Source organism: Phacochoerus africanus, chromosome 3 (genome assembly GCF_016906955.1).
Source record: "Phacochoerus africanus isolate WHEZ1 chromosome 3, ROS_Pafr_v1, whole genome shotgun sequence".
NCBI lineage: Eukaryota > Metazoa > Chordata > Mammalia > Artiodactyla > Suidae > Phacochoerus > Phacochoerus africanus.
In genome coordinates this window covers 169,438,495-169,463,880 of record NC_062546.1, presented here as the reverse complement: position 1 = coordinate 169,463,880, position 25,386 = coordinate 169,438,495, and the positions used below count along the sequence as shown (strand labels likewise).

General features: G+C 43.6%; 1 protein-coding gene across 5 annotated transcripts in view; it reads right to left on the bottom strand.

Moving 5' to 3' along the window:
* SPATS2L (spermatogenesis associated serine rich 2 like) overlaps positions 1 to 25,386 on the bottom strand; it is a 182,307-nt gene that overhangs the window by 105,987 nt on the left and 50,934 nt on the right. The window contains exon 3 of one of the 5 annotated variants that reach the window (XM_047773174.1): positions 6,775 to 6,882. The exons of 3 other annotated variants lie outside the window; for them this stretch is intronic. The gene's annotated coding sequence lies outside the window, so the exon portion shown is untranslated. Of the gene's footprint in view, positions 1 to 2,116; positions 2,136 to 6,774; positions 6,883 to 25,386 lie in introns of those variants that run through there. One more of the 5 variants, XM_047773175.1, reaches the window with a different exon arrangement.

The window sequence follows — 25,386 nt, the reverse complement described above, 5'->3', positions numbered from 1 at the left end:
GGCAGATAAAAGCTTCCAATCACTTAGGATATCACTTGAGCATATCTAGGGCGAGATGTGCTGATGCAGGTTTCAGACCTTTCCGAGAGAATGTCTTCACTCAACAGCCCCAAGAGCTTGTGAAAGAGGCAGAGCCATCCGGATTGTGAGCCCTCATACATGCTGCACACAGAGTCGCCCAGGAGAAGCGCACAAAGCACACTTTATGGCAGGGCCGGCTTTGCATTTTCCATTTTAGTACCGGCAAATGCGTATGAATGAAGATTAACCATTTTTGCATAAAGTGCCAAACCACCTCCCCGAGGCAGCAGAATGCAAATGGGAGCAAAAGAGCAAAGGACAGCTAAAATAAATGCGGCAGATCTCAGGCACTGCGAGCACAGGGGGAGGGCGCGCGGCAGGCTTTATTAACATTCATCTGCAGCCTGATTTTTCTATTTAATTTGAAATTATTTCATTGCATAGGTCTCTGACGGCTTGAGAATATAAATAAATGCCTTTTTCTAAAAGTGACCTGATGCTGGCTCCTGGAAGGCTCTGCCTCTGATTGCTGGGCTTTCAAGCAAACATATGTTTCCATAGAGATGTGGGTGACCCGGGCTCCGTGCAAGTACCCACTTGTATCAGCAATTCAATTATGCTCAGTTCTTTTAAGATGTGATGATGTCAGCTCAAGTCTTTAAAATAGGCCCATCCGGAGAGATGCCTCGGGAAAGGTGAAGTGGTTGGCATTACGAGGTTCAGAAGAATAAATTCCACTCCCTCCAAGCGCGCCATAATAGGCTCTCCCCCTGAAGATCATGCTGCCTTGCCTGCCACCTCCCACTGCCCACGGAGCAAATCCCAGACCTCAGAGGGGTGTAGACAAAAGACTGAGCACAGTTCTCCCCCTCATGCCCCTGAGCACCTCAGTACCTCCCACAAGCTCCCCAAATGTTGAAAGGGCAATAACGCACCTTCTCTTTCCTTCTTTCCTTTCCCCCAGCTCTTCAAATAGTTATGGCAATTCCTACACAAAGGGCCATGTTTTTTCTTAGCATTTGACATTTACTGAACACCTACAAAGCACCCGGCTCTATTGGGGGGGGGGTTGTGCTGGCAATGGCTACAAAATGGAATTCTTACTGTATATCTGGCCCTTCCTATGGATGAACTCATTTAATTTTCATAAAGATCCTTCGGAGGATATGAGTCCTCCTTTTATAGGAAAAGAAATGTTAGCCTGGAGCAGCGCACTACTCACTCAAGCCACACTGCTAGTAAGTGCCTGAGCTGAAATCTGAACTTGAACCTCCTGACTCCAGGGTTTCCGCCCCCAAAGGAGCTTCCACCCTTGGGTGGAGATAGGTACGTGCGCAAAAACACAGCAAAGAGGAGGTGGGGGAGGAAATCGGCGCATGGACTCAGGAAATTAGATTCAGAATTGACCTGGCTCGAGGCTCTGGGCAGTGCAACACTGGGGCTGTGATGGGCCCGGCTTGCCAGTCTCATCCCAGAGACCAGGCTCATAAGAGGGTTCGAGGCGGGCTCGCACTTAGTGGGGACAGGCTGTAAGTGGGGGCTGTAGGCTTCTTAAAAGTTTTATAGCAAGTTTTTAAGGAAAACATTCACCCCCCAAGGAAAACACGCATTATGGTTCTGCACTATAGCTGCGGGCTGGCAGGGAGAAATCTTAACTAAGCCTGGCAAACAAAAGCCCTACCTTCATGGCCAACGCTGGGGAAGCTGGCTCATCTGGCATGGAATAAATACCCAGTGAACAAAGCCACCATCTCTCCAGAACGGAATCTGATTTCAAATCCCTGTTCCAAGGAACTCACACTATTCCTGGTTCATTAAGTCACAACTCTCCTAGCCAACCTTGAATGGTTTTCTCAGAGTAGCAGAGAAAGTCAGGTGCCTGCAAGTTCCCTGAAACCTCTGTCCTTGGCATGAAAACAGTCTCTGATGAACTCACGTACGGGCACAGGCATTTTGTGGGAGAGAAATACTAGGGAACCGAGGCAAAGACATCCAGCAGAAGAGAAATACAGGCAGCCAGCTCCTCTCAGGCCCTCCCCCCCACCCAGGTTATCTTTGCTCCTAAGCCTCGCCAACAAAATCAGCCTCTACTCACTTGGTAAGGTGTCCTGGTGTTGCAACTCAGGGTTTGCTGCGCTCCGACTGCCTTTCTCAATAGGCAGATAGGCCCTGTCCCCACGGTGGCCACCTTTATTAACTTGCTTTTACGGCATCCAGTTAAGGCCACTCAGCAGTGACGCAGGTGGAGCCAGAAACCCAGGTAGGTAGCAGGATCCTGGGTGTGGCTGAGTAACCAGCTGTGGGCCTCCTGAGGCGGGTGGGGTGGGGTGGGGGGAAGCTCACCTCCTGAGAAACTACATGTTTCCTTTTTGTAAAACCGCCCTGTGCCTTTGCCCTTCGGGGCCCCTGGAAGCGCATGCCCAGCTCTTCGTTCTTCTCTCGGGGAGGGCACAGTGGTTAAGACTGAACTTGCAACCTTTCCACCGCCTGCCCCAGAGGCTGGGACTGAACAGGCTGGGGCTGCAGTCATCATTCCAAAGGTCAGTTTCTGGAATGGGGAGTCAGCTAAGCGCTTCTAATCTCCCAGGGACACCAGTCCAGGCAGATCAATCAATTAGCAAACATTCCTAGCACTGCACCCTGAGGCTCTCTCTCTCTCCCCCTCTCCCCGTCCTAACACCTATTCCTGGTTCTAGACCCACCTGGAGGCATCTGCTGGCTGATTTTGCACTCTATGAATAATGTACTATTGTGTCCAGGGATGTATACATTTTATTAGGGGTCATGCTCTCACCCAAAGGAATGAAGCTTTCGTGGTAAATTTTACCAGGGAAAAGCTAGTGTGAGGAGCACAGGGGTGGGGGGTGGGGTAACCACTGGGGACATGAATGGAGAGTGTTTTCTTGACTGTTAGACCTGTGCCACCTACAGGCAAGTGAGTCCTGTGTATGTTTAATTTCTGGCTTGATTCTTTTCAAAAAAACCTAATGCATACATTCAACATGTTCTTAGAAAGGTGCTAGTCCTCTTTCCTTTCTTTCTTTCTTCCTTCCTTCCTTCCTTCCTTCCTTCCTTCCTTCCTTCCTTCCTTCCTTCCTTCCTTCCTTCCTTCCTTCCTTCCTTCCCTCTCTCCCTCCTTCCTTTCTCCCTGCTTCCCTCCCTTCCTGCCTTCCTTCTTTCCTTCCTTTCTTTTTAAGCAGAGTGTTCAGAAAATCGCTATTTCTCTTTCCGGTCAGGCCTTCTTGGTCCCCACCATCTCGCTAACTCGCCACAGGGAGTCAGCCAGGAAGCTCCTATCACCAGCCCTGTGACAGAGGCGTCTGTGGAAAGTAACATAACGTCTTTTCCATCAAAGGAAATCTCGGTGACTCCATTTTGCTCCGGTTTCAGCTGAAACGCCTTTCTGCGACCCCCCTCCTCTTTCCCTCTTCTCCCAGTAACCATTTGTTTCAAATTAGCCACCCAGAAGAATGTGTGCCCTGACCTGACCCATGGGAAGGGGACAGGTGCATCACCTGCGTTAGGGATCAGTAGGGAGGGTCTTTTCTTTGCCCGTGCATTTTGAGCACCTGCGCCCTTCTGCAGAAGTAAAGAGCCTTGTCGAGATCTCCCTGTGTTCATGTGTCTCATTTTTCGACCCTGATGATCAGAGCCATGTCCCCAACACGTCTGCACTAATTATAGTGCCTCTGGCACAACCACACCGGACCTTGGGCCCCAAAAGGATCTCAAAGAAAAAACGCTGCCCGCTTTCTGCTATTCACATTCTTCCTTATATTCTTAGTATAGAAAATAAGTAACTAGAACTGACCAAGTTTGAATCTCACCTCTACCTCTTACTAGTTTGGGGGTTTGAGCACGTGACTTGACCTCTCCATACCTTCATTTCCTCATCAATAAATTGTGAATAATAATAGTAACTGCTCCATTGGGCCGTAATGAGTGCATATGTGTAAAGTGATTAAAACAGTGCTTGGCACAGAGTATGGGCTGTAAAATAAATAGAAACAGATAAATAATCTCATAGATTCCTCCACAGTCTATGTGGTTGCTTTCCCTCATCTTTATTTTGCAGGTGAGAAACTAAGCCTTCAGAGGTTATGGTCATGCATCTAGCCAGAGATGGAGCTGACCCTTGAACCACAACCTTCTGACCAGAAATTGCCCTCATCGGGATACACCCTTCCCTCTGCATGGACACTGCCACCTATGGGAGGTCTTGGCCAATTTCAGGGAGGTGTTGGTGGCAGCCTAAGGCCAAGGTCTGCCTGCAGCATTGCTGAGATGGATGCAGATTCCTCGGTTCTGTGTCTATGGGGTCATTTGTTTATCATGTTCTTAAATTTTCAGCACAAGCAGAAGTAAATCCAAGACTGTAATACCTCTTCCTTGTAGAATGGCTCTGAAACTCATGCCAGGTCATGGCTTCCTGCCTCGTGGGTACCAGATGTGGCCAGTACTCTAGTGACCAAATTCACAGCTAGGGTACTTGCCCTTAGAGGACAATAAGCAGTTAGCACACAGAGCAAAGTTCAAATAATGTCTTAGTGCTAATAACAGAATGGCCTAAAAATTACTTTTTCTCCTTCCCTACATGCTGATTTCAGGTAATTGTATCGAGATAGATAAAAAAGAGAATTAATATGATTTTAATGCCCTTGAACTTATTCTAATGCAATCACAGATAACAAAATTCATTTTGACCATTTTACAATATGTGCAGAATTCTAGAGGTCAGATTCACTGTCTTAGTGAATTTTATTTCAATTTCCAACTATAATTTAAAAAAATAGAAATTTGTCACCTGAAATATAGGCTGCATGGGGAAAATTAATAAACACTTTGAAATGCTTCAAAGGCACAAGATATCAATAGATTTAATACATTACAAAAAGAATTCCTTCCTTTTAAAAAGCCTGTCTCTGATCAATTTCACTTCTCCTTTCCCTTTTCCAGAGTACCAAGGAGAGTGCCTTTGACTATTCAAATGTTCAATAAAAGCATGTGCAAAAAAGGGATAAATGTCCTCTCATTTTATTCTTCCTTTCTTGGTTGCAGTGAATCTTTCATAATTTATTCCTCAGGTTTCAACCTCCAGTCCTGGGGTATCACTTAAATGCCACTGTGAACACCAGCATTGTCAAAGGCTGCTCTAGCCACATCACTGTACACACCTTCCAATTCACGCCCTCTCTCTCCTCCTCCCATATCTCCAACCCAGCAGGGTTGTAGTCATTCTCAGAGTCAAGGTCGAATCGTGAGCCCTGAAGCCCTCTACATCTTCCTGGACTGGACCCCATGGATCTCAGGTCTTTAACCAGGTAATTTCCCCAGCATCTCCTAGTTATGTTATTCCTTAATTCAGGGGCTTGTGTTTGAGATAACCAGGTCACTGGACTAGCCCTTGGGTTCCCCTCCATCAAATCCTATGCTCTATCCAAAAGAGATAGATTGAAAATTTATCTTTTCTATGGAATATGAGAAAAAGATGTGGCTTCCAACCCAGAGCTAAACACATTGAACCACTAACCTCACCTACACTACACACTCCTATAACTCCACCTGTAGATAGGGATTTTTACTGCTGTTCACACCCTTACTCACGCTGTGGGTTCTTTGCAAACCTTCTCATGACCTGCCTGCGTATCCCTTTGGTTTACAGCAATTAGGGCCTGAAAGCATATACCTTGCTCTGAGCCCAAGCCTGCCCTATGGCTCAACTCACATTGGGGGAAGTTCAGAAAGTACCAAATGCTTATGATGGTCTATAAGCCATGGCAATATGTAGTTTAATCTCTTCCAAATCACTTTTCTAAAGATTGAATGAATCAAAACTGGGTTTTGTACAATAGTTCAAATATTGTACAGGTCTCCTCAATAAATATAATACCATCTGTTATTTCCCTTTGGAAGACTTTCTGTTGGTCATTCAATCTACTTTAAAGCAGTTCTGAGGTGTAAATGTATTAGGTTTTGATCACTTGTCTGATGAAAAAGATTCATCTCTCACGGCCTCGATTCCATTTATACCCATTCTTGGCAGACTGAGAGAGACCAGCAAGCAGGGTTGTCTATGGTTTTTCACTGATGTTAAACATTTCATTATCTAACTGGGGAACACGTCTTCTGAGTGTGCTCTCCATGGGTGGACACTGCATGTGGAGGGCTGTCCTTCTGTGTGTCCCTATGGGAAATAAGACTCAATGCCTATCCTTGGGGGGTGTATTTTGTGGGTCGTGGGGGATGTCAGAGCCAAGGGAAATAAGAATGCCAGTAGCAGAATCTGAAATCATTCTGAAATGATGACAACCATGTTTCTAAAAGGAGCTTTGGCGTTCCCGCTGTGGCACAGCAGTTTAAGGATCCAGCACTGTCTGTGCAGTGGCTAGGGTCACTGGTAAGGAGCAGGTTCGATCCCGGCCCATTGCAGTGGGTTAGATCTGATATTGCCATAGCTGTGCAGCTCTGGTTTGATTCTTGGCCCAGGAACTTCTCTATGCCGCCGCCACTGCGTACAGCCAAAAAGAAAAAAAAAAAAAAAAAGGAGGGGAGGGGGCTTCTCCAAGGGAGAGATGGCTTTAGTGTTGGCGAGTTTAATCAGAGAGGGTTTCCAGGAAGAAGCGCTCTTTTGCATTGCTTTAAGGCAGTAGTGGCAAACGATGGGAATGCTGTTTCAGATAAGAGAAAGAGCAAAAATGAAACCTTTCTGGCAGAAACAAGTAAGCCATGCGTGAGGTCAGGAAGAAAACCCACCTGCATAGTACACAGAAGTCAATCAACAAATATTTACTGGGAGTCCACTGTGTCTTGGCCGGATGTGTTTTGGCTGATTGTTTCACAGTCTAATTGTAAGATTGGCTCCTGAAGGAAGGTAAGATTAGCAGGCAGTAAGCAATTCGATGACATCAGAAGGCAGAATGTGAATAGGTGTTGTATGGTGTGGTTTCAATTATACGCTTGTCCTGTTGGTAATGCAGCAAAAAGATAACATCCTTGTTTAATTTTCCTTTTAGCAAATGGGAGGGCTCCTTCTCAACCCCAGCCCGCCCCATTCCCTGTGCCACTCCACTGGCATTTCTGGTTACAAGGTTCTGAAACCAGACCCTATTGTCTCTGTTATTCTTGAAATGCTACATCAAAAATGGATCCTAAAAAAAAAAAAAAAAAAAGCCATTCAACTTGATTCTTTGTCTTTACAGTTTCGCAAAAACACAAGCTTTAATCTGACTAATGTTAAAAGCTCCAAAACAAATAAAAGCTATGTAGCTGAGTTTCACTTAGCTCTAGGAAGGAAACTCATAAATTATAAATTATATTAAAGATTTCATTTGGTTTAATTTTTTACCTGGGAGATGCCCAACAGCTAATATTAGGTAATTCACCAAACTCCATCTTGAAAAAGAGATAACCAGACATCGAAAAGACATTCTTGTTGTCCTAAATGCTCCTTTTAAAAATGAGGATGTCTTAAGGAGGGAAAATGTCTTCAAAAATTAATCTAGTTAAGAAGATCTATTTCTGAATGGCTACCAGCCAGACTTAACTTGGTTTCACTTTTCATTCAAGTTTTCAAACAAAACCTGACTAGACAGGATGCAACCACTCTGGACACCTCATGGAAACATGGGGTAGGGACTGAGGAAATACTACAAGGATGACCTAATGTTTAGTTTTAGTTTTTAAAAAATCCTAAAGCTGTGTTGCATGATAGGAAAAAAAAATTTAGCTACGACAAAGCATTCCCCTTCTTTAAAAAGAAATTTTTATTAGAGTTGATTTACAATGGTCTGTCGATTTCTGCTATACAACAAAGTGAGCCAGTCATACATTTATATACATTTTTCTCACATTAGCCTCCATCATGTTCCATCACAAGTGACTAGATATAGTTCCCTGTGTTATACGGCAGGATCTCATTGCTCATCCATTTCAAACACAATATCTTGCCTCTACTAACCCCAAACTCTCAGCTTCAAACCTCTGAATCATCAGGCCCTTGCTTTACAAAGACTTCTTATGTCTAATAACACTGCCTGCCTTTAGCAAGAACTGCCTTTTACTGCACACATCCATTTACTCATTCACCCATTCACTCATTCATTCATTCATTCATTCAGTATTCTTTTAACAAACACGTCTGAGCACTTCTTCTGTGCCGGGAACTGGCCTACATGCTAGGGCTACACCAACGAACAAAACAAAACTGCTCGGGCACACACTGGATGATTTGACCTCTTGATGTCTATTTCACTGAGTCGTCATAATGCTCCTGCAAGGTGGGTATTATCCTGCTGTGTTCCTGATGAGGGAACTAGGCATCGAGACATTAAGGCCAAGGTCCCAGAGCCAGTCAACAGCAAGGCAGGGACTGAACCTCTGGAGTGACTCCCAAGCTTGTGTTTATTCCACTAGTCTACTGCCATTGTTTGGTTCAATGCAAATACAGGGAATCAATTATTTAATGAGTTCATTCCAATTAAGTATTCCCATGAATTAGAATAAAAAATGTAAAGTCGGCGGCATTTATCAATGGGAAGAAGAACAATGTTCTTAAATTTTGCTGTTAAGAGGAGTTCCTGCTGTGGCTCAGTGGAAATGAACCTGACTAGCATCCATGAGTAGGCAAGTCCGATTCCCTGGCCTTGCTCAGTGGGTTAAAGATCTGCTGTTGTAGTGAGCTGTGGTGTAGGTTGCAGATGTGGCTGTGGTGTAGGCTGGTAGCTACAGCTCTGATTCAACCCCTAGCCTGGGATCCTCCATACACCCCGGGTGTGGCCCTACAAAAAGACAAAAAAAATTTTTTTTGCTGTAAGATACCATTTTTTTGCCAGTCACATTCTGCTTCCGTCACGATGAGCCTATAGTAAAGGAAACACCCAAGGCCCTCTCATGTGATCTATCAGTAAGTCCCATCGTCACAGTTTTTAGTTTTGCAGTTGATTTGGGGGGAACTTAAATGTGTGTGTTTATACTTGGCTCAAATTAATTTTTTTTTATTCATTTGGCCCATTTTTCCAGTCTATTAGAGTTTTATTTTAAATTTCGGATACAAATCTCTAACTTTACACTTTAGCTGTACATTTCCCTTCGATCCTCCACAAATTGGAGGCCTATCATTTACATAACTTATGCCATTAAGTAAACAGTCTGGGCTTGCATCTCAGCTCTGCCACTAAGAGCTGTGCAACCTTGAGGAAGTTACTTGAACCCTCTGTGCTGCAGTTTACTCATTTGTAAAGTGGAGATAAAAACATCCACTGCACAGGACTATTGCCAGGATTAAAAAAAAAAGACAAAGACACAGAGTAATAGAACGGTGTGGACACATAAGAGTTCAATAGGTGTCTCTTATTTCTATTGTTTTCATCAGATTAATCATCTCTCAAGTCACGGATGAAGAGAAATCTAGAGAAAAACACACATATCTGTCAATAGATCCAGGGACCACAAGGACTCATTCTTTAACGCTCCTTGGGTTTGGTTATGCAAACCTAGCTGGGAATCCACTTGACTAGTCAGTTACTCAGTTCATACGTCTCCACTAAACCCATAATAGAATACTGAGATACTGGAGTTCCCATCGTGGCGCAGTGGTTAACGAATCTGACTAGGAACCATAAGGTTGCGGGTTCGATCCCTGGCCTTGCTTAGTGGGTTAAGGATCCAGCGTTGCCATGAGCTCTGGTGTAGGTTGCAGATGTGGCTCAGATCCTGCATTGCTGTGGCTGTGGTGTAGGCGGGCGGCTACAGCTCCGATTCGACCCCTAGCCTGGGAACCTCCGTATGCCACAAGAGTGGCCCTAGAAAAGGCAAAAAGACAAAAAAAAAAGAAAAAAAAAAGAATCTTGAGATATTGTGAAAACTGAATTGAAGACATTCATATATACCCACCCTGCCACATTTACGTCATCTTGCGTTCTAGCTGCTCTACTGAAGGGGAGAATCATTTAGTCCTGCTTGACTTCCTGTGGGCACCTAACAATGATCACTTTGTGTTTTGAGTGTTCTCAAAAGTTTCAGGATCGATCTCAGAATTTTGCTGGGATTCTTTGGATTCTCTTTTTGTCGATCTCCAGGCTTCGGGGGATTTCTCCATTGGCTGAAATGCCTCCCAGATGCCTGGCTGGAATGGGGCAGTCATGGGCACGCGTGTTCTCAGGCCTGTGCACATAGTCTGGGCCAGGAGATGCCAACTGACACCAGTCGGCTAAGGACCTGGTACTGGGTCGCTGTGAGCCACGCCTCCCTCTAACTGACACCGTGTTCTACTCTGCAAGGTGGGAAATCATGCTCCTTGATTAAAATAAGAGGAAACGAGCAGAGCTTTGCTTTTCTCATAAAAGGTCCTATCCCTTTCATGTTCTTTTTTTTCCTACAAAAGTAAAACAAATTTCTGCAATAACAAAATACAATAAAAATAGTATTCCAGTCTTGACAGAAATTATAACTTTGTCATTAGCAAAAATAGGCAGAATGCTGGACATCACGGGCATTCCCGTTTTCTATGTCTGGTTTATTTGGTCACCTTTGTTGGTTGTAGACGTGTTCCTTGCCAGCTTTTTAAGCCTCTTTTGTTGTTTTTAGAATTTTTTACATACCTCAGCTCACTCTGGATTCTAGGCTTCCAGACACAACTCTAAGGAGATTAACTCTCTCTTGGGTATTTATTCCTGGTTACCTGCCTCTCCTTACCTTCTTCTTTAAAAGGTCTTTTATATTTTGAGTTAATTTGAGCATGTCCTTTACAGCCACAGCCATTTCTTTTCCTCAATTTTTTTTAGAACTTTCAAACCTCTCATTCTATTTTTTTTTCCAAAACTGTCATGTTAATCATTCAAACATTTTTGGATTGCTAGACTTGGAATATGTGTGTGTGTGTGTGTGTGAGAGAAAGAGAGAGAGAGAGAGATTTATTGGGTATAACTACGTGCCAGGTACTGTCCTACTTGCTAAGATACAAAGATAAACATGACAGATGCAGCCCTGCTGTCTTGAAGCTTAAAGCTTCAGAGTAAATAGAGATACATGCTGGGGAATTATGATGCAGCATGGATTTGATACTGGATTTGAGAAGGGAGGGTTGAGGCACTTGGGAACACAGATTCAAAAATCTGAATTTAAGGGTTGGGTGTCTCATTTCCTTAGTCATCTTTTCTTTCAGAGCTCAGGATATAGCTATATTTACTTCTCTATTTGAAATTTCCCTCCCATAGTCTGAGTGGGTACGTCATCTGTTCCCTGGTTATCACAAAAGCTCGTCATGGCCACAATCTTCCAAGTGCTTGGCACACAGCAGACACCCAATAAATATTTGCTGAATAAACAGATACACATTCTTTCCACTTCTATTTCACCAACTAGCATCTTCTTGGTTAAAACATTTTTTTTTTTTTTAGGGTTGCACCCAAGGCACATGGGAGTTCCCAGGCTATCTGAGCCGCGTCTGTGACCTACACCACAGCTCACAGCAAAGCCAGATCCTTAACCCACTCACTGAGTGAGGCCAGGGATCGAACCTGTGTCCTCATGGTTGCTAGTCAGATTTGTTTCTGCTAAGCCACGACGGGAACTCCTTCTTGGTTAAAATTTGATCCAAAAAATAGAAGTTTCCTTCATTTCCTTTGGCTTTCTCGAGATGAAATGTCCATTAGATCAACTGGTATCTGGGATTTGCCTTCACTTCAACATGAATAAGACTTCTAGCAAATGCCCAAAGCGCTCATGTGTCTCCTCACGCCTACTACCAAGTTTGTGCCATCGTCGAATGCTACATCAGAAGAAAATTACACCAACGCTTCATACGGTGGGGTTGCCTAAGTTCATTTACTCACTTAAAACTATTTATTGAGCACCTACTATGTGCAAAGAACTGTTCTGGGGACTCTGTTTTTTTTCTTCTTCTTTTAACTTCTCCAGGTGTGTGTCCTTTCTTGGGTCTTTGGATATTCATGCTTCTGCCTTCCCAGAACATCTGGATTCCTGCTCCATGGCAACAAAACTTATTTTCCTTCTATTTCTTCTCTGTCAAAACCTGCCCATGACCAACCTTTTCTCGATGACACATTAGTGAAAACAGTTTTCTCTATCTTTCGATAATGAAAACTTTTCTTATTTTCCTATAATACTAGCTGACATATCGAATTAGGTATGGGAATTAAAGAATCAGAGCTACGAGACCAAGAACGACATTGTTTGTAAACTGCATCCCTTACCACCCACTGCAAGAATCATTGGCCTTAATGATGGAAATAATTAACATTTTAAAAGAATATAGGCAAATCTATAATAGTCATCCATAAGGGGAGTGATTTCAGGATTTGAACTTTATTTATCCACATACCCCATATTCAGCATAAAAATTGGAATTTACTTTCAATACTAGGACATGTAAATACAAGCATTACATCTTTAATTTCTTTAAATACCTTTTGTAAAGTAATTTTAGTGATCTATAATCAAAGGCAAAAGCTGTCCCCCCAGTGAACCATCACAATTTATTTTCCATATGAAACAAAACTATATGCTTATTTTCTTGAAAAGTACAGATTTTTTTCATCGAGGTTTCTGTACCAAGTATTTGAGTCATTAAATCATTTTCACTGGGTGTGATCTGAGCTTAGAGCAACTTGTCAGTAGAGAAACAGCAACTCCATTTTTCTTTGGTGTTTTCCTGATGTGCTGCTAACAGACTGTGCTCTGTCTACACAAGGTCATGGCCACCTGACCTGGAAGTGGGCTTTGCTGAGTCAGGAGGTCAGAGATCATCATGGATTGCTGAATAAACAACAACACATAATGAAAGTAATGGCGAGTGAGGGAAAGAACCCTAATGGTAATTAGAGGGCGAGCTAAGCCAAATACAGTTTTATCCAAAGATAAAAGAAATTCTGCACTGGGCAAGAAAATTTTCAGTGAAGAACAGAGAATAAAATTCACTAGTAGTGAGTGTACTTAGAATACTGATGATATTGCTGTTTTAACCCATCAGGTATATCATTTCAATAATATTGAGCAAGTCTGAAGACTTTGAAAAAATTCGAAAAAATTTCAGTCTGTTTTCAAGTCTTGGGTTGGTCACATTTGCCAGGAAACAGAAAGCAAATTTTAGGAAAAATTTATTGCACCTATAGCATCCCAATAAATTACTACTTCTGATTATTACGTATAATAATGAAATATCTCGATATGTTTAATTAAGTAGCAAGAGGTACTGGAGACATGGTAAGAATCTGATTCCTATGACAGTAAGTGTTAGGAATATAGAAGGAAGCAACCTCCAAAATATATAAGTTCAGATGCAAACTTGTAGTTTGACATGGATTCCCTCATCAGGGATAATGCAGACATCATGCACGAGCTACTGCAATGACTTACACATGATATTCATACTCCTACTACGAGCATGTTAAGAGATCTCCTCTTTTCCTTTTTTTTTGTTGTTGTTGTTGTTGTCATCTTTTAGGGCTGCATCTGCAGCACATGGAAGTTCCTAGGCTAGGGGTCGAACTGGAGCTGTAGCTGCCACCTTATGCCACAGCAACTCAGGATCCAACCGTTTTTGCAACCTACACCACAGCTCACGGCAATGCCAGATCTTTAACCCAGTGAGTGAGGCCAATGTCCTCGCAGTTCCCATCATGGCTCAGTGGTTAGCAAACCCGACTAGCATTCATGAGGATGCGGGTTTGATCCCTGGCCTCCCTCAGTGCATTAAGCATCTGGTGTTGTTGTGAGCTTAGTGTAGGTCGCAGATGTGGCTCGGATCCCACATTGCTGTGGCTCTGGTGTAGGCTGGCAGCTACACTTCCAATTGGACCCCTAGCCTGGGAACCTCCATATGCCATGGGTGCGTCCATTAAAGACAAAAAGACAAAAACAAAACAAACAAAAAAACACCCTTGTTCTCATGGATACCAGTCAGGTACATGATTACTCCTGAGCCACAATGGGAACTCCCTCTTCTTTCCTTTTATTTTCGTATCATATATTCCACACTATTAATGTACAGTATTATGTCCATTGCCAAGTCAAGTTCATGAATAATCAGCAAATTAAATTTTTTCTTCTTATTTGATGCTGCTATTCTCGTATAATGGTTTATTTAATTAGCTTCACTTGAAATTCTTAGTAGGGCAAAAGATTTCATTAAGTCCCTCTAGGTAAAAACGGATGGACCTAAGAACAAAACCTTGGACATAAATAGAATTCATCATCTTCTCAGGCTTAAAAGACTCCTTTTGGATATGCCTGTCAGTGTAAATGAAGAGAGTATCCTGCAGAAAAAGAAACCCTTGCGTTAAAGACAGAAATATCAACACGAGAACAGTTTTGAACCTATCGACCATTAATGTGTATAAGTGGATGAAGTGAAATAATCAATCCATGTTCAAGAAATGACTTCCATGGCAATGCTCCCAACTCATCATTTGTAAAATACGACAGTTAATTTATGGTTTCCGGATGGCTAAGGAATGGCATTAGAATCCCAATATGTTCCTGTTTGGAAGGAATTTCATATCTCAGTGAAATTTCTCCTTTTATAAATGATGAAATGGAGCCCCTAAGTATATAAGAAACTTGTCAAAAGTCACACCCTAGAAAGTGGCAAGGTTGGGACTTCAACACAGATCTTCCATTCTCTGTTCATTCAAGAAAATTTTACTGAGCACTTTCTATGTACATAGGCCTGTGCCACGTCCTAGGTAGAGGAGTAATAGTGAATGAAACATGGACCCTGGCCGAGAACTTTGATTCTGGTGAGGGTGATGAGACAAGTAAACAGGACACAAGTCAACACAAGCTATTAGAGAGGAGGTGCAAGGTTTTATTAGATCACTTTGACTCAGCAGTGGAGGGTGGGAGCAAATGGCTGAGATTAGGAGGATCAAGGGAAGCCTCCAGATGGATGAGAGCTCTAAGCTGGGCCCTGAATTAGCCAGATGAATGGGGTACAGTGAAGAGGAAAGAAAGGGGAAGGATATGACCTCAGCAGAGGGACCAGATACACCAGAGCCCAGATGCAAAAGAGATTCGGGGCTGACCGGGATATTCAGTGTTCCTAGAACTGAATGAAGAGAGGAGAGATGATGATGCAAGAGAGAGAAAGTGATTTAAGTGATGGAGCCTCAGTTTTATCCTGCGAGGAGCAAGGTGTCTCTGCAGGGTCATGAGTAAGGGACTGAAGTGGCTGGGCGCATAGTTTAGGAAGGACTCAGGGGCAGTGGGGGATCAGATTGGCATGAAGGGCAAGGGAAGTCTGTGAGCCCTTGATTTTGCAACATGGATGTCCTGGTCCTTAGAAAGAAGAAATGCCCTGATAAAAAAGACATAAACTTTCTGGTTGATCCATCATCCGTAGTAAACCTTGGTTATCCTACGTCTATCACTGTAGAGCCTGAGCATCTTTGAGCTCATGGAAAAAGGCCAATGTATGGACCTTGAAGGCTAAAAACTAGGCTTTGAAACATGGCCGCAGCAGAAAGGTCCTGCTTAGCAGGTCCCCACATGGCAGTCATAGCACTGTCCCAGCCAAACCGGCTCCAGCTGCCACCCTCTCTGAGCCCCAGGTCTCAGCTAGAACTGCGGGTCATCATACCTGTTCATCTATTTCACAGTAATATGGTGAAGACACTTCTCCATCTCAGCAGAAAGTGAGAGTAAGAATAGCTCTTTTACAGGGATGCTGTGAGGATTCGAAGATAACATCCATAAACATGTAGCTTTAGTGCTTAAGTAGTAGGAACACAATTCCATTGGTTCCTTTTACTGTGATTATGCAAAAACTGTCCTCTGTGAAAATAACTGCATCAACAAAGGGAGAAAAACCCGTGGACTTCTCTTCATTCACACCAGGCTCCACCCAACGGACTTAATGAAGCAAGACAGTGAATGTCCCATTGTGAAGATTCTCATTTTCAGCGGGATTTTCTTTCTTTCTTTTCTTTCTTTTTTTCTTTTTTTGTCTTTTTGCCTTTTCTAGGGCTGCTTCCCCCGGCATATGGAGGTTCCCAGGCTAAGGGTTTAATAGGAGCTGTTGCTGCCGGCCTACCCCACAGCCACAGCAATGCCAGATCCAAGCCACTTCTGCGACCTACCCCTCAGCTCACGGCACTGCTGGATCCTTAACCCACTGAGCAAGGCCAGGGACCGAACCCGCAGCCTCATGGTTCCTAGTCGGATTCATTAACCACTGCGCCACGACGGGAACTCTGGGATTTTCTTGGTCATAAAAAAGGAGGAGAATGTACACCCCCCCACACACACACAGCCCTTAAGTTAAAAAAAGGACATGGTGCACCTGGATTCATGCTTCCCAGCCCACTCAGGTAATCACTGGAATGCCCCTCTGGAATGGCAGCCCATTAGGGCTCCCCCTCTATCACCACGGTGCTGGGCAGCCGGTCCTTCTCTCCTCCCTGTTACTGCCAAGACTTCCCTTCTCCCCAGAGCCCACCAGGGCTTTAGGCTATTCTTCAGACAGGGCAGAAGAGGGGAGGAGGATGGGGGGAGAACTGCTTTGGGGAAGGACCTAAGGGTTGGTGGCACCTGGAAGGCACTGAAAGGAACATCCCACCATAGAAATAGAAAATCAATACATGATGAATCCAAGGAGATATCGACAAAGTCCCCTGAAAGTGACAAGGCCAGGTGAAGGCTTGAGTGTTGTCACTGATACAATCAGAGGAAGAAGTCTCTCAGCAACCCCTATACGGGCAAGGGCACTCAGGGTGCCAGCCTTGCCCGCCTGAGCATCGCCAAGGTCAGGGTATGTCGCACTTTGTTCCCAATGCAAAGTACGGCTTACAAAAACCTGTGCTGTCCATCATTCTATTCTCCTCATTGAACAGGAGAGGAAACTGAATGTATTCATTTTCTACTGCAGCTGGAACAAATGAGCACCAACGCGGCGGCTTCAAACAACACACATTTATCATCTTATGGGTCTGCGGCTCCACAGGAGGATCTATTTCCTTGCTTTTTCCAGATTCTGGAGTCTCCCCACATTCCGCAGCTCATGTCCTCTCCCTCTGTCTGCGAAGCCACAACTCCCTCACACTCTTACTGATTTTTTTTTACTCCCCAAGAACTATTTTTCACCCCAGGAGGGAAATACAGCCCCCGTTGAGAAGGCACAATCTACACAAACAAGAATAATAATACTGAAGTCGAACCTACTGTTTGTCTTCCATCCAAATCTCCCCAAGAGTCCTTCCTCTGTGGCGGGGCAGCCATACACTTTGGATGGGATGGATTCAAGGCTCAAGGGCTGACCCCCGAAAAAGTGGTGCAGGGAAGGTACACACTGGGCACTCAATAAATGAGCATATTTATTATTATTGTATTATGACTTCTCCAGCAGGCCATGGAAATGTTAAGATCTGTCTATTGAATAAATGATCAGCTGAGAAACACATTTTAAATGCAATTTTTTAACATTCCCCATATACTTAAATTAATCCAATACTTAGGTAGAGCTATACATTTATTTTTTGCTCCTACTTAAAATAATGGATGTCCCTCATCTAATTCCGCCTTGGTTTTTATTACTTTTCTCGATAACAAAAGCCAGGAAAAAAAAAAAAATCAGATGTTGCTCCTAGCAGTTTAAATGGATAAAAATCAGTGTGACTGTCAAAATCCAGGTGGGTCTTGTCAGGTTGAGATGAAAACCAGAGTTACATTCGAAAAAGATGAATGTGGACACTAACAGGAAAAAGCGCCTGGCTAATCAAGTAAACAAATATGACATGCAAGTCCCAGATGGAGTATGTACAGCACTGTAATCAGGAAAGGTCTTTTCACTGTTATTTTCCTGGCACTTTCTTGAAATAATGCAGGTCTTGCAATGAGGTGGTAGCAGTAGTACAATTTGAACCATTGTTTAAAAAAGCTTAAAAATCTTAACATTTTCATTCACTGGCATTTAAAAATTTTTATTCATGTTTTTCATTACAGGGCCCATATAGACATTACTGCCCCTTTCAGAGAAGGGCAGCAATTCCTTAGACTAATAGGATGATCTGGACCACAGGGCGCCAGGGCAGCAGGGCTGCTGTAGCCTGAAATCACAGTGATGGAGCAACGTGTGATCTTGGTTTTCTACTGAACCTGTCTGGTCTGGAAACTTCACCTAGAAAATCTATTTAAATTCAGTGGTACAGAAGTAAAAGACATCTGGGAAATTAAGCTTCAATTTGTTTCCCAGGAGCTGGAGAGGTAGGCCTTTTGTTGACCCCAGGCTGAGATGCCCAAGGTTGCAACACCAAGCTTATCCAGAATCCTGGGTTTCTAATGCAGAGCAAGACTTTCTCCTCCTTTATATCCTTAGGTCTCTTCTACAGGTTCCCTAGCTGAAGTCATGGTCAAAACATGGCCATGACTACCAAGCCAGAGGCAGAGCTCACTGTCATCTCCCAAACCCAGGCTCTCCTTCTTCCGCTAATTTTTAGGGCAGCAACCGCAGCATATGGAGGTTCCCAGGCTAGGGGTCGAATTGGAGCTACAGCTGCCAGCCTGTGCCACAGCCACAGCTATGTTAGATCCGAGCTGCATCTGCAACCTACACCACAGCTCACAGCAACACCTAATCCTTAACCCACTGAGGGAGGCCAGGGATCGAACCTGCATCCTCATGGATACTAGTTGGGTTTGTTACTGCTGAGCCACAATGGGAACCCTATCCTTCTTACTCTAGTAATAGAGCTTGGAAGTCCTCCTTCCAGCTCGAGGCCATAGTTTCCAGCCTCCCTTGCAGCTCAGCAGGTTTGTGTAGGTCAGTTCTGGCCAATGGAGTGTGAATAGAAAGGACACACAGCTTCTTGGCTATACTCTGAAAAAGAAGGGGTGCATTTTCCACTTCCCTCTGCCTGCCTCTTGCTGGATCAAGTGTATATGAGCTTGAAATGGAAGCTATAACAAGAGGATGGCAATGCAACTGCGTAATAAGACTGGTGGCCCCTGTTACCGCGTGGAACCTCCATGTCTGCCTGTACATGTAGAATGTTCAGAAGGGAGAAATCAACGTTTAAGTTTTTAAGTCACTGTTTGGCATTTATCTCAGCAGCGAAGTAAGAACCTTAACTAATATTTAGTCCAAAAACTTCCTGTACTGACCTTCCTAATGTTTCCAGCATTCACATTTTTTTGGATTAAGAGGGTTTCCAGATCCTAAAGACTTAGATATAAATGTCCTAATACCCCCAAAAGAAATCAGAATGAATAGGTAAAGAGCTGGCTCTGAATTAGACTTGTGCTTTTAAAATTAAATACTGGGGAGGAACCCATAGAAGCACACAGAAACCATCATATAATCGTTTTATTTAGTTTCTCCAACTAGAGCGGGATACAGAAAACTGGACAGGCTACAGAGGTACCATGGATGAGTCAAGGTAAACAAAAGCAGGTGTGGGATCGAACTGACTTCTTCAGTAGTAAATCTAGTAGTCAAACGAATATCACTGGATCAGACAAAAGATGGTGATTAAACAGTCCCTTCCACTATGGAAAGGAAACCGCTTTAAACTGAAGCAAGAAAGACTTGATAGTTTTGAGAAAAGTGTTCTCTGAGCCTACAGCTGATCCTTTTAATTAGTTATTGAGGGCTGTTGTGAAATCTCTTACTCTGTAGATATTTAAAGGCTGGACAGCTTTTATGTTTTCTTTGTTGGTTTTTGTTGTTGTTGTTGTTATTGTTTCTTCCTTTTTCAGCACCCCTGCAGCATAAGGAAGTTCCCAAGCCAGGGATCAAATCCAAGTCACATCTGTGACCTGTAGCCCACATCGCCAGATCCCTAACCCACTGCACTGCCAGGCAAGCCAGGTATCAAACCAGCGCCTCCACAGAGATAAGCCAGATCGCTCACCTGATGCACCACAATGGGAATTCCAAAACTGGACAGATTTGAATCTTGCAGAATGTTGTCTTAGAGTCCTGCCCTATGAGGGCAGGCAAGAAGGAGTGAGGCTGAACTAGAAGACCTCAATAAATTCCTGCAGCCAGGACCTATTGCGTCTCTCTCCAGAATGACACAAAGTCGTTTTCTGCTTATGAGCAATGAGACACAACAAGCTTTTGTTTCTCTTTGCTTTGTTCTCATGACCACATGCCTTGACCTATGTCTTCCCTTCTACAATGAGCCAGAGACTGAAAAATTTAATAGTAGGAACAGTTTGTGTATCAGGGATACTGAGTGGTGGCGAATAGGCGAGGGGAGCTGGGAAAGGAGTTGTGCAAAGTGTCCAGAGCAGATTGACAGCCGCACCACTTTTTTCAAACACACACACACACACACACACACACACACAGACACACACACACACAGACACACAGACACACAGACACACACACACACACACACACACACACACGGCTCTGTTTCGTGTAATGAACCCTGGGGCAGGGTCACAGAATGGCATTTCTCAGGCCTGCAATACACAATTTAAAAATCCGGTCAACAGGTTTTTATGTGTTTGCTTGTTCTTTTGGTAAAAGAGCTGACTGCTCTTTTTTTGAGGGAAAGACATCTGAAACAACAGAAAATCTTACCTATTAGGAGGTGACAAAAGCTGAGGCCACAGAGGTGTATTTATGAGGAGGGAGTCTCATTACTGGGGGCCAGCGCTGAGCTGGCTCCACCTGCTACCCCCTTTCCTTCCCCCCAAGAAGGAGTGGCGGGGCTCACAGGCACTTTTGAAAGAATAAACGAAGCCCCACCCCTCACTCCCCTCTGGTCACAAGGGAAGCTTCCCCTGGGAAGAGGGAGGGAGGAATAAAGGGGGCTGTAATTGCCCACCCACTTAGTGTGTGACTTGTCTGTTAACCCCAGGGGTGAAATATTAGCAAACCATGTAGGCCCTGATCTAAAGCCACCTTTTCCAGTGAGCTTTTATCAGAACTAAAGCTGACAATTTTTTTTTTTGGTCTCTTTTTAGGCCCGTACCCAAGGCATATGTAGGTTCCCAGGCTAAGGGTCGAATCAGAGCTGCAGCTGCTGGCCTACACCACAGCCACAGCAACATGGGATCCAAGCTGCATCTGCAACCTACACCACAGCTCACAGCAATGCCAGATCCTTAACCCACTGAGCAAGGCCAGGGATTGAACCTGAGTCCTCATGGACACTTGTCAGATTTCCGCTGAGCCACGATGGGAACTCCAAAGCTGCCATTTTTGACCTCACCTGATTTCTCTCTCTCTCAAGCTACCTGGCATACTCTAGGGGAGGAGTAAACAATTTCCGAATGAGAGAATGAATGGTCCTGGGTGGGCCAGTGTGCTGACCTCCTAAAACTCTAGTGAAATTGTTCTGAATTAGAGCCTTCATATATTTTTTGATCATTCACTCCAGTAATAAAGTGGACCCCCAATATTTGTACATTACTTATCTGTACGTATTACTTACTTCATATCTTTACTTTATAAAATACTCTAAAACAAATTTTATTTTACTTTATAAAAAATACTCTAAAACAAATTTTTAGAGATATGAAAAAATGTAAATATAAGTTCTGATTGTTCCTCTTGCTCCCTGTAATTATTCTGAGCCCTCTCCACAGGACCCCTCTGGTCTAGACTTTAAGTACTTGGGATTTCAGAAGAGAAGGATGTGGAGGTCTAGAGCAGTGTAGACAGATGCAGGCAGTCCAGTACTACCCTGTTTCATACAGCCTTGTACACCTCACCACCCACTATAAGGTGACTCTCACTTTAATGGCAGGTGCTCAGTAAGCATGTGTTGCATTGAATTGGAAGGAGCTGGTGTGTGGGTGTTCATCGAGCTAGAAGGAAAAAGGGGGGGGGGTATTCCAAGTGAGACTTATCTTGGGATACCTTCTTCCAAGAACAGATATCCTGCAAATGGGATAGAGCCTAGCTTTCATCAGACCCTGACTTGAGCACCGACTCCTTGTAGAGGAGCAGGAAATAAAATTGTTCATTGGATAAGAAAGGGAAGAGAGAAGGTAACAGGTTACTGTGAGCCATGAACTCTAGGCAGAGATCATCTGGATCTAACGTGCTGTAGAACAAAATAGGAAACCACCGAACAGTTTTGAACATCCCCATGATATCAGTGCATCATGAGCATTACACTGGAATGAGGAGGCACATGGGATGGAATAATATTTGGCTCTGGTTTGAGCAGTGCTGAAGAGTCTAGATTGAGAGAACACCAGTCTGACTAGAGGGACGAAGGGTATCATGGAGAAGAAAGTATGAAACTACAAGTCCATTGGAAGGCATCTGATCAAACCTTGGAAACCAATGAGATAAGAGAAGAAACCAAATATACCTAGAGATCATCCCACCATTTGGAGAATGAGCACCCTTAATTGATTTCTTGACATTTTCCTCTATCCTGATTTGGTAGGTTAAGTAACCCCAGTGAGATTTGGTGTTTCTTTGCTCCTCTTTCTTTCTTTCTTTCTTTCTTTCTTTCTTTCTTTCTTTCTTTCTTTCTTTCTTTCTTTCTTCTTCCTTTCTTTCTTTCTTTCTTTCTTTCTTTCTCTTTCTTCTTTCTTTTTCTTTTTCTTTCTTTTCTTTCTTTTTCTTTTCTTTTCTTTCTCTTTTCTTCTTTTTTTCTTTTCTTTTTTCTTTTCTTCTTTCTTCTTTCTTCTCTTCTCTTTCTTTCCTTTCTTTTCCCTTCAATCTTCATCTTCGTTTTATTCATTTCCTTAGTTCACCCATCTCTTCCGGTTCTTTTTTTGTGCTCTGTGTTCTTTTTCTTACCTCTTTCTCTGGATCAACCAATTCTATGTTCTTTTTATTCCTTTCTTTCCTTTTCAAAAGGCGTCCTTTTTCTTTCTGTTCTTCTTCCCTTTCCTTCCGTTCCTTGCGCTTCCTTCCTTCCTTCGCTTCCTTCTCTTCCTTTCCTGTCCTTCCTCGCATTCAACTAGACTTCCTTGCCATTTGACGACCTTCTAGTGCCCCCTATGGTCCCTCCTGCCCGGCCGTATCGCGGTCTCACCCCCCGTCCCCGCCGACACTCTCCACTTTTCTCTCGGAGCCTATCCCCTCCACTCTCGTCCCTTGCTTTTCCACCGGAACCACTCCTGTCTCTGGCTTGACACTCTACTCACCTCCTTCCGTTGTCTTTCCCTGGGGTCTTCGGTGTCTTGGTTCTTGTTCTTTCGTTTTAGCTTCTTCTGCGAAAGCTTGGCTTATTATGTTTCTTTCCTTCTAGGATGGCGAGTCTTGTCCTCCTTCGTTTTGCTTCCCTTGTGTCGCTTTCTCCCTTTTCTGATATCTTGCCTTCCCATCTTTCATCGTCCTAGAGGATCGGTGGATCCCGAGGGATTTCAGTTTCAAATATTTATACTCCTTTCTCTTTCTTTCTGTTGCCCTTCTTTCTATGTCTCTTTCTTTCTTACGTCTCTTGATCCGCTCCCTTTCTGTCTGCCTTCTTGTGCGGGCTTCTCTTTCCTGTTCCTTTTGTCCGCCTTCCCTCACTTGTCTGTTTCTATTTTCGTTTCCTTTCTTTGCTTCTTTTTTCTGGGGCTGCACCCACGGCATATGGAGGTTCCCAGGCTAGGGGTCGAATCAGAGCTGTAGCCGCCGGCCTACGCCAGAGCCACAGCAACGCAGGATCCAAGCTGCATCTGTGACCTGCACCACAACTCACGGCAATGCCAGATCCTTAACCCACTGAGCAAGGCCAAGGATCGAAACCTGCAACCTCATGGTTCCTGGTTGGATTCGCTAACCACGGAGCCACGACGGGAACTCTGACTTTGCTCCTATTTAAAAGTCTGGGGCTCACCCTACAACCTCATTAAAATTCTTGAACATGGAACATGAACTAAATCTTCATGAGTCCAAGGAACCAAGTTTGCTGGAAGATACAAGTTAGAAATGCCGTTCTGCCTCGAAAAGAAAGGAAACATCCTGTTTGTGTGTATGCCGTTGACACAACTGCTGTTTTCTGCACTCAAGTGAACAATCTAGTCAACCATGAGACTAATAAAAAGCCCAAGACTTAGAGTTGCTAAGGGGGAGGAAGAAGGAGTGGGAGTCATTTGTGATGGAACACAATGGAGGATAATGTAAGAAAAAAAATGTATATATATGTATGACTGGGTCACTTTGCTGTAGAGCAGAAATTGACTAGAACACTGTAAATCGACTATAATTTTAAAAATCTTTTTTTTTTTAAAAAGTCCATGACCTTTTCAGCCACATTTTTCCTCTATGTGAACTTCCCAGTATAGTGAACTATAAGGTTTAGCTCTGGGGTAATTTAGCCCATTGAATAGTAAAAAAAAAGGAGGATAGAGTAGTAGGTCAAAACAATGCTGGAAGAGAATGAAATCCAAGCATTTTCATCAAATGGCTATAATTCTGTGGGCAGGTTACATGATGCTCCTCCGTCTGTGCCGCTCAGTTTTTGCAACCTGTGTGCTGAACCCCTCAATGACTCATTCTTTAAATGGTCTCCTAAGATGGTAAGAAATGACCAAAAATTACATAAAGCTCACTTTCCAAAGAGAGTTTTGCAGAAAATACAGCTGCCATCTGGCCTTCTGGCTAACTCCACTTCTTTCCTTTTAGGCAGATATTATTTAATCCAGACCACACAGTTTGTTCGTCTAGTGGGTTCATGAAAATTTCAGAACATGTATCTGCATCAGGGATGTTTGGCAAGGGACAGAACATTAGCTGCTTGACATGAGGGCAGTTTCCTTGTCTCAGTGGTTAAGCAAGTCTCACCCAGGCTCTCTGTGCTTGGGCGCCTTCAGCTCTGAAGCCGAGTCTATTATCCTTGTCACCTCTCAGAGATGATGTCTGCAGTGCACTCTGAGACAGGTACTGCTCCCGTCCATACACTGATGCTCTAAAATTAACTGCAAAGTCTTTAAAGCCCAGTGCTAGTTCACGGTTAACATGGTGATGGCCCACGTGAATGTACACGGGTCTAAATCAAGCCACTGTACCTGTCATTTCATGCCAAGTAGGAATCACGTTTCCCTATTCTCATTACATAAAATACAACCTGTGCTTTAAAATGTGTCCAGGGTGTATTTAAGTATGGAAAAAAGAATTTGGTCTGGGTTGCCTTCTCAAGTACTGTTTCAACTTAAGAAAAGAGGTATTTAATTAAAAAAAAAAAATCACATCAGTTACATGCTTGCATTTTCCCCTTTCCAGGTTTTTCAAAAGGCAGAAACTGCTGGTCTCTGTGACTGTCTACCTGTCACCAAAGAAAGTGAGAGGGTGAGCCGAGAGTCAGAGCCTACAAACTCCTGCCCTGTTCAGATAGGGAAAATCTTTTCAAAACACTCTGGGCTTTTTTTGCGGAACAGATACTGACACACAGACTTTGAAAAACTTACAGTTTCCAAAGGAGACAGGCTAGGGGTGGGGGGATGCAC